This window comes from Nelumbo lutea, chromosome 1 (assembly GCF_056320005.1).
Source record: "Nelumbo lutea isolate HS-2025 chromosome 1, American lotus-T2T, whole genome shotgun sequence".
Lineage (NCBI taxonomy): Eukaryota > Viridiplantae > Streptophyta > Magnoliopsida > Proteales > Nelumbonaceae > Nelumbo > Nelumbo lutea.
The window spans coordinates 155,455,698-155,463,309 of record NC_142684.1 but is presented as its reverse complement, the minus strand read 5'-3'; the positions used below and the strand labels follow the sequence as shown (position 1 = coordinate 155,463,309).

The 7,612-nt window shown below is 31.9% G+C and overlaps 1 long non-coding RNA gene across 1 annotated transcript; it reads right to left on the bottom strand.

Annotated features, from left to right (window-relative positions):
• Positions 1–4,659: 4,659 nt before the first annotated feature.
• LOC148878560 (uncharacterized) lies at positions 4,660–7,066 on the bottom strand. The gene is made up of 2 exons (XR_016105216.1): positions 6,849–7,066; positions 4,660–5,813 (listed from the first exon to the last, which is right to left on the bottom strand). It is a non-coding gene; the product is annotated as an uncharacterized LOC148878560 (long non-coding RNA).
• Positions 7,067–7,612: the final 546 nt, after the last annotated feature.

The following is a 7,612-nucleotide window of genomic DNA, read 5'->3' as shown; positions in this document are numbered from 1 at the left end:
TCAATTTATATTATATTCTCAAATATTTTGTAAACAATATTTTATCTTTGTAATAATAAATACATTTTTATTTAATGCAAATTGAAATATTAATTAATAATTTATAAAATAATTATTCTATTAATAATATTTTTATTTTTGTAAATATATTTGAAATTAAAAATCATTTATATATATGTGGGTTTGATAAACTGTTTATTTTATTGATTTATAAAATAATAATTTTGAATATTATTTTTGTTAATTGGACTTGGAGTTATTGAACATTTTTTTTTGGTAAATGAGTTATTGAATAGTGTGTAGATTAAATGTAATATATTAATTATAATAAAACATAATTTATTTCACTTATTATCATGAAATGGAAGTTGGTTCGATGGGTAATATCGTTGCGCTCTTGGATGTTTCGTGACTTAGGTATGAGGGATTGAATCATGTTAAGACCATTTTTCTAGCGAAAGCTATGAAGTTTCTATGTGATGCGTGTGTTCGATTTGCCTCTGTATCGGTACGTATCCACCGATACGTTGCGATATGCACCGATACAATGTGTATTGAACCGGTATGCACGACTGGTACGATACAATCGTAACGTATCTTCTATCGGACTTATCGTATCGCTTTTTTAATCGTTCGCTCTTTTACATAGACAAGAGACACAAAAGTGAGGGCAAAGGTGTAATTTCATAATCCACAAAAAGACAAAGCACGTACAGCAGGGGAGGAACGTTTCCCATGTGGGAAAATTCCAAAAATATCAAAAGGCAACTAATAAAAGAGTGTTACTTTATACCAAATAAAGAAAAAATACCCTGGCCAATTTACTAAAACACCCCTAGTGTTTCATTTTATGGATTTACTAAATCCTACCCTATAGTTTGTGCTTTACTAAAACATTCCATAATGTGCAATGGATAACAGTGGAAATTGACAATTTTGACCCTTATGCCCATTTGAATAAATTTAATTAAAAGAAAATAAAAATGAGAATATCATTTTTGTCCGTAGTAAGACATAGACAACCACTCTATTTCATTCTATTTGTTCATTTTTTTTAATACAAAGAAGTGTTAGGGATACTTTTGGAATAAACAATCATGGGCCAATGCCCTTGAACACTTTTCACTCATTTTAGGTGATCATGTTACTATTTTAAGATGGCAAAACAAATACTTTTTAGTAAAAGGTCGATTAATTAAATAGGTTACAAATTATTGGGGTGTTTTAATAAAATAAAAATTATAAGGTAGGTTTAAATAAATGCAAAAAATTATATGAATGCTCTAATAAATGACCCAAAAAATACAAGAGAAAGGCCACCTCTCATTCGAATCTGTTTTTGTATGAGAAAAAAACAAGAGTTTTAAATATGGTCTTGTCTACTTGATAATTTGAAACATAGATTCAAATAGATCATGGTCTTATCTAAATCCATTCCAATTTAATAAAAATAGATTATGCGTTACATATATAACGTGTGAGTACTGCCGGTGGACAAGCTAGAGGCCAAGATGACACACTAAAGACAACACTGTCATTAACTTGTAACGGCAAAAAAATCCATCCGTTACATAATTGGGCATGAAAAAGGCAAAAAGATATGTGAAGACACTTGTGAACAAAACGCAGCATACTTAGGCTTCCTTCCAGCCTCTCACAACTAATTTAACCTCCGGAAATATTATCACATCTAAAAATGACAAATCAAAGAAAAGAATGGAATGATTATCATGTGTACAGATTCCAAAAATAGTTACAAACAAAGAAGGAAAGGTCATTTAATAAAGCATCCTTTAAATTACAACTAATTTAACCTTTTATATTTTGCAATCTATTTACTTAATTGACTTTTCATTAGATGATGATGAAAAATGAATGTCTATTTGGATATATTTCATCAAAGAAATAAAGATGAAAATACCAATTTTGCCCTTAATAAAATACGGGCAACTATTCTATTTGGCTCTATTTGATCAATTTTGTTTTTTACATGAAGTATTAGTGGTAGTTTTTTGAATAAACACGGGCTCATATACCCTTGAACATTTTTCACTCAGTTTATGTGACCATGTTACTATTTTCAAATGGCAAAGCAAATACTTCTTAGTGAAAGGTCGATTAAGTAAATAGGTTGTAAATTATAGGGGGTGTTTTAGTAAAATGAAAGCTATATAGTAGGTTTAAATAAATTCATTAAAACTGTAGGGATGTTCTAGTAGATGACCCAAGAAAAAAACTAATAGATTATTAACAAAAGAATGTTACCTTATGCTAAGTACTAAAACGGCAAAACAAATATGTTTAATAAATATTTGAAATTAATGAAATTTATTAAACAAATATGTTTAATAAATATGGTTGGTTGAAGGACTTTTGTTTCGGTTGATAGATAACGGGCAGAATTGAATTTTAAAGAGAAGTTATAACAGTCACATGCAATCACATGTTGACGGAATGTAGTTGGTCAATTATAAAAAAAAATTAGGAATACTTTTAAAGGATTTTATAAACAGTATAGGTGTATAAATCCATTTTTAGATAATTTGACCATATAAAATTTTTCATATGAATCTATTTTAATAAAAGAAGATAGTAAAATGGATAATCCGTTATAAGGGGTGGCAACAAGCCGAGCTTCACGAGATATTTGAGTTCGGCTCGTTAAAAGTTCGGTTCGCCTTGGTTTAAACCGAGCTTTGAGCCGAATTCGAGCTTGATATATAGACTTATTTGCTAATCAAGCTGAGCTTGAGCCTAGTGAAGCTCGGCTCGTGAGGTTCGTGAACCTAGTATAATAAATAAATAATTTTTTATTATATACATACATACTTGTACATATACATATAAATATATAAAAAAAATATATATAATATTTTTATTTTTTATGTATAATAGTAAGTAATTTTTATAACTGTTATTTTTTTTGTATGTAAAATAAAAATATTTTTTATTTGTATATTTTTTATTTTTTATATGTATAAAAATAAATAAATATAAATATATATAAATAATTTTTATTTTTTAGAAAAAAACTTAACATGCAGTCGAACTCGAACCAAACTAAGATCAAACCTGCGAGCTTTGAACCGAGCCAAATTCAAACTCAAATCTCTAAATCGAATCAAACTCAAACCTAACAGTTTCAACCAACCGCACTTGAATAGGCAAATATACTGAACGTCTCGCCTCGAATACACCCCTATCCGTTACATATATATATATATAACTTGTAACTGCCAAACAAATCATCCGTTACACATTATTTGCATGCATGACAAAGGCAAAAAGATAATAAAGATAGCTTGGGGGGAAGAGCCTTCTGCATGCGTAGTAGCAGCACGGCAGCCTCTCACCACAAACCAAATTGAATACCATCTCCATATCTTGGTATATTGGCTCTAAGAGTGTGAGCTTCCTAACCAGTGTGGGATCTAAAGCTTATTAAGCAGGGGCGAAGAAGTAAATACATAAGGAAGCTTTCCTAATGACAATCACAGAAAAAAAAGAAAGGAATGTTTTTCATGTTTACAAATTAATTGCAAAAAAAAAAATATAAACAAAGAAAATACTAAAATAAATAAATTTTTAAATACTTGAATTTAATGAAATTTAATAAAATAGTTAGATTTCTTAAGGTTTAGTTTGGAAAGAGTGTGTATAGTACAAAGCCTTGTATTTTATATTGTTAAACCTGTATTTACATGTATTGTAAATATTTGTATTTGTACTCCTTCCAAACTGAGCTTAAGGCTGCGGTTGGTTGTAATACAAATGAATTTGCATTGGTGCAAAATTATAGCAATGCAAATGATTATGTGCAAAATCTGATTTATTTCTGTTTCAATTTTTACCTTATTTTATTTGATTGCAATATAAATAAAGTAAAATAATTCCTGAAATAGTATGAAGTAAAACCTAAAACAAAATTAAACCAGAGTTTATATATATTTTTTTCATTTGCACTCCTATGCATTTGTGCTAGTACAAATAATATTGCATTACAACCAAATGCAGCCTAACATACAAAAGAGAGAGCAAATTTGGATGCTTCTCATTCGTAATTGGTTTTTTTATAAATATAAACTAGCAAGTAAATCTATGTATTGCATGTGTTAGAATGGAAATTTGGTCGGATTTGGATTTTAACATCATTTTGGGTCCGGGCCGGGATGGTCTTGGAGTGGTCCTTTTAATTTATAGCCCAACTAGGGGTGTTCATGAAAAACTGAAAAACCAAACTGCAAAATATGGTTAACCAAACCGATCGGTCCGGTTTCGATTTGGAGCTTTGGAAAAATCGAAGGATCAGTTCGTTTTTTGGTTAAACTACAAAAAAACCAGCGGTTAATCAAACCGATCGGTATATATATATATGTATTCATTATATATAAATACGTACTTATATTATATTTATAATAATCTATTTATAAATATATTATATATTTTTATAATATTTATAATATATTATATATCATTTATTATTTATAATATAATATAATATATATTATAAATATAGAAAATTGAAAAGCCGAAGAACCGAATTAATCAAAAACTGAAACCGGTGGATCAGTTAACCGGTTGTACTGGTTCGGTTTGCAAAATATGCCTATGATTCGATCCCCTAGCCCCAACTGCTTTATTAAAGAGGTTGAATTAAGATGAGAAAATGAGGGATTTAAATTGGATAAAGAAGATATTACAAAAATTGACTATTAGAGAGAGAGGGGAAAACATTTAATCAAACATTATTGTTGAAAACCTACTAAGAAAATGACTATTAAAAACCCATAAATGTGTTTTAAATATGGTTGTGTACTCTTGTCTACTTTCCTCCCTTGAATATGAATAATCAAAGGCTTTCGGTGTTATAAGGTAGGCCCCACACTCAAGAAAGTTTAAAAACACTTGCATTAATATTGAACTGAGAAATCAACTTTTCCTAGTGCTTGAGACATAATTCTTGGCTGTATGAAAATCCGTTACTGATTGTTTAGTGGGTGTTTGGAATTCTATTTAAGGGGGCAAATTCCAGAAATGGCCCTTTGAGTTCTATAAATACCACCGTCCTTGAGCCATAAACCATTGCAAGAGATTGAAAAGGTATGTACAAGTCTACAAGATGACTACTGGAGCTGGCTATCTTACTTGTGCCAAGAAAGTAATACTGGCGATTACTGTCACAATGTTCTTATTGTTTCTGACAGCTCATGGTAGAAGGAAGTTTGCCTCTTCGCTCTAATCTTGTTTCTCTATTTCACCTTATCTATTGTACTTTCATGGTTTACAGAGAAAAAAAATATTCTTTTAATTAGTTTGCTTCCTGTTATTACTACTCACTGATCAACTAGGTCATAATGGTCCCACTTGTATTTAATTAGAAAATTAATTCTGGTCTCCTATAGTTACTTAAAACTGTGACAAGGAAGGGTCAAAGTGGGTTTAGCCATTGCACGGTTGCACCATATCCATCTCTATGAGTGTCTCAAACATAGTTGCTTAGTTTATATAAGCGAGTACTATATTGTTATCCTATTTGTGGCAGTACTATTTTTGTCGTAGGGATTTGCTAATGGAGGAATTATTGATTCATGGTGTAGGACAAAATGGGTTCGTTTGCCAGGGAAAATGTGAAGACATTCCTGATTGCAACAGCTTCTGTGCTAGAAGTGGTTATAGCGGAGGGCAATGCGTGCCACCTCTTTATCAGTATTGTTGCTGTCGAAATGTGTAATTAGCTTCATAAGACACCATGCTTTGTGATCATCAACTCTTATATATCTTATTACCGACTTGATGAACATGGTTTCGTGCTCCTGCAAATGAATAAAATAAATAAGAAGATGGTTAATTTTATATATTGTGCTTCTGATCACTTTGCTTTCCTTTTCATTTACATGAAATTAAACACAGAGGGAATTAAAATGTTTAAGGAGAAACAAACACAACCTGAAAACATTTTTCTTAGCTATTATCAATTTCTGCCCTTTTCCAGAAAAAAAGAAATGAAACTTTGTTTCTGCACTTTTTCTAATTTGTTTTAATGTAATTGGCTAAGAAAAAAAAAAAAAAATGATTAATTAATGCACTACTAATCTCATCCAAAGTACGTATTTTCTAATTCTACAAAGTTCGGGACTGAACTGGCTTAAGGTCCACTAATTTGCGTTGTTCCACTGAATGGAGGTGGACCCAGATGGCTGAAACTGAAAATTTTAAAAAATAGCACCTATTCCATCTTCGTCATCCACAAGGATTCAAACGCAAGGATTAATTATATGTTTGGCCTGGATGCTGTAGATACAGCACCATTTTCTGTTGCTGATGTGTGGATTGGAATCATCGTTTTCTGAGAAAATAATATATATATATATATATTTTTTGTTTAGAAATGTTGTTGTTAGGTACGACGTTTCATGAAGCAACAGCTATGTATTCTGTTTGGTACCAATGCTCCAGGAAATGTTTTCTGCACTGGTACCTATTATCCAGTGCCACATCATGTCCCTCTTGGCATCTACAATCTGCAGCTCCAGAAAATATTTTCAGCACTGGTACCTCTTATCCAATGCCACGTCATGTCCCTATCACTGCCACCTCATGTCCCTCTTGGCATCTACAAGTTGCAGCTCCGGGAAACGTCAAATTCAGCGTTACTCCAAACCATGCCTTCTCGATTTTCAGGGCATGGCTTAGAGCACCATTTTTATGGAAAAACGGTTCCAAACAAACAGGTGTTTTTTGGAGCACCATTTTTTCTGACATGGCGCTGATGTGTCAATATTTTCTGGAGCAATGACAATGACGATAAACAGACGCTAAAGGAATGTATATTAATACTATAACCTTACCAAAGATGATAACCTTTAAGATTGAAGGGTCGAGTAGATGCAGAGGTGGATGGCTGAGATCTTGGCATACCAAACCTGCATACAAGGAGAGAAAGAGTAGCCGCACAATATATAATCCGAGACACCTATCTCACAAACAAAATGCAAGAGAGATATCGAATCTGGATGGGGCTGAAATTTGAAGGTTGCTTGACCTTCCAAGTTCTTGATTTGCACACTTTTTGCTATTTTGTGATAGCCATATATATAGGTCTTTCCCCCAACGTTCCCTTCCTTGTTTTGAGGAGGGAACTTAACCAACTTGAACATTTGGAGGGAAGACCAAGTTAAGGCCTCTCTAGATTGAGACAAATGTTCATACTGACCAAGGATCTAGCCCCATGGTCGTCCAGCCTAGACTGGGTCAAATGGATATCCATTGACCCAATAAGAAGTAGAATTTGGATCCAGAATAATCCAACAATATTGGTATCTCCATGCATAAAAATATTTTCAAATAAACAATCAAATAAATTTATTTTTATAGAAAATAAATAAATATAAAATGAATGATTGTGTGTGAGAGTGTTGCATGGAGATAACCATAAAATAATCATCTTCATTCAACATGTGGCTTGTCACATGGCCATTGGATATTCCAACATGTTGAGGATTAAACGAGGGCCTATGGCCACTCTACCAACATAAGATGAGCTCGGATATGTCATGACCAGGAATCTTATATTCCAATTTATAGGGTTAGGGTTGTCAACTGAGTTTGTAAG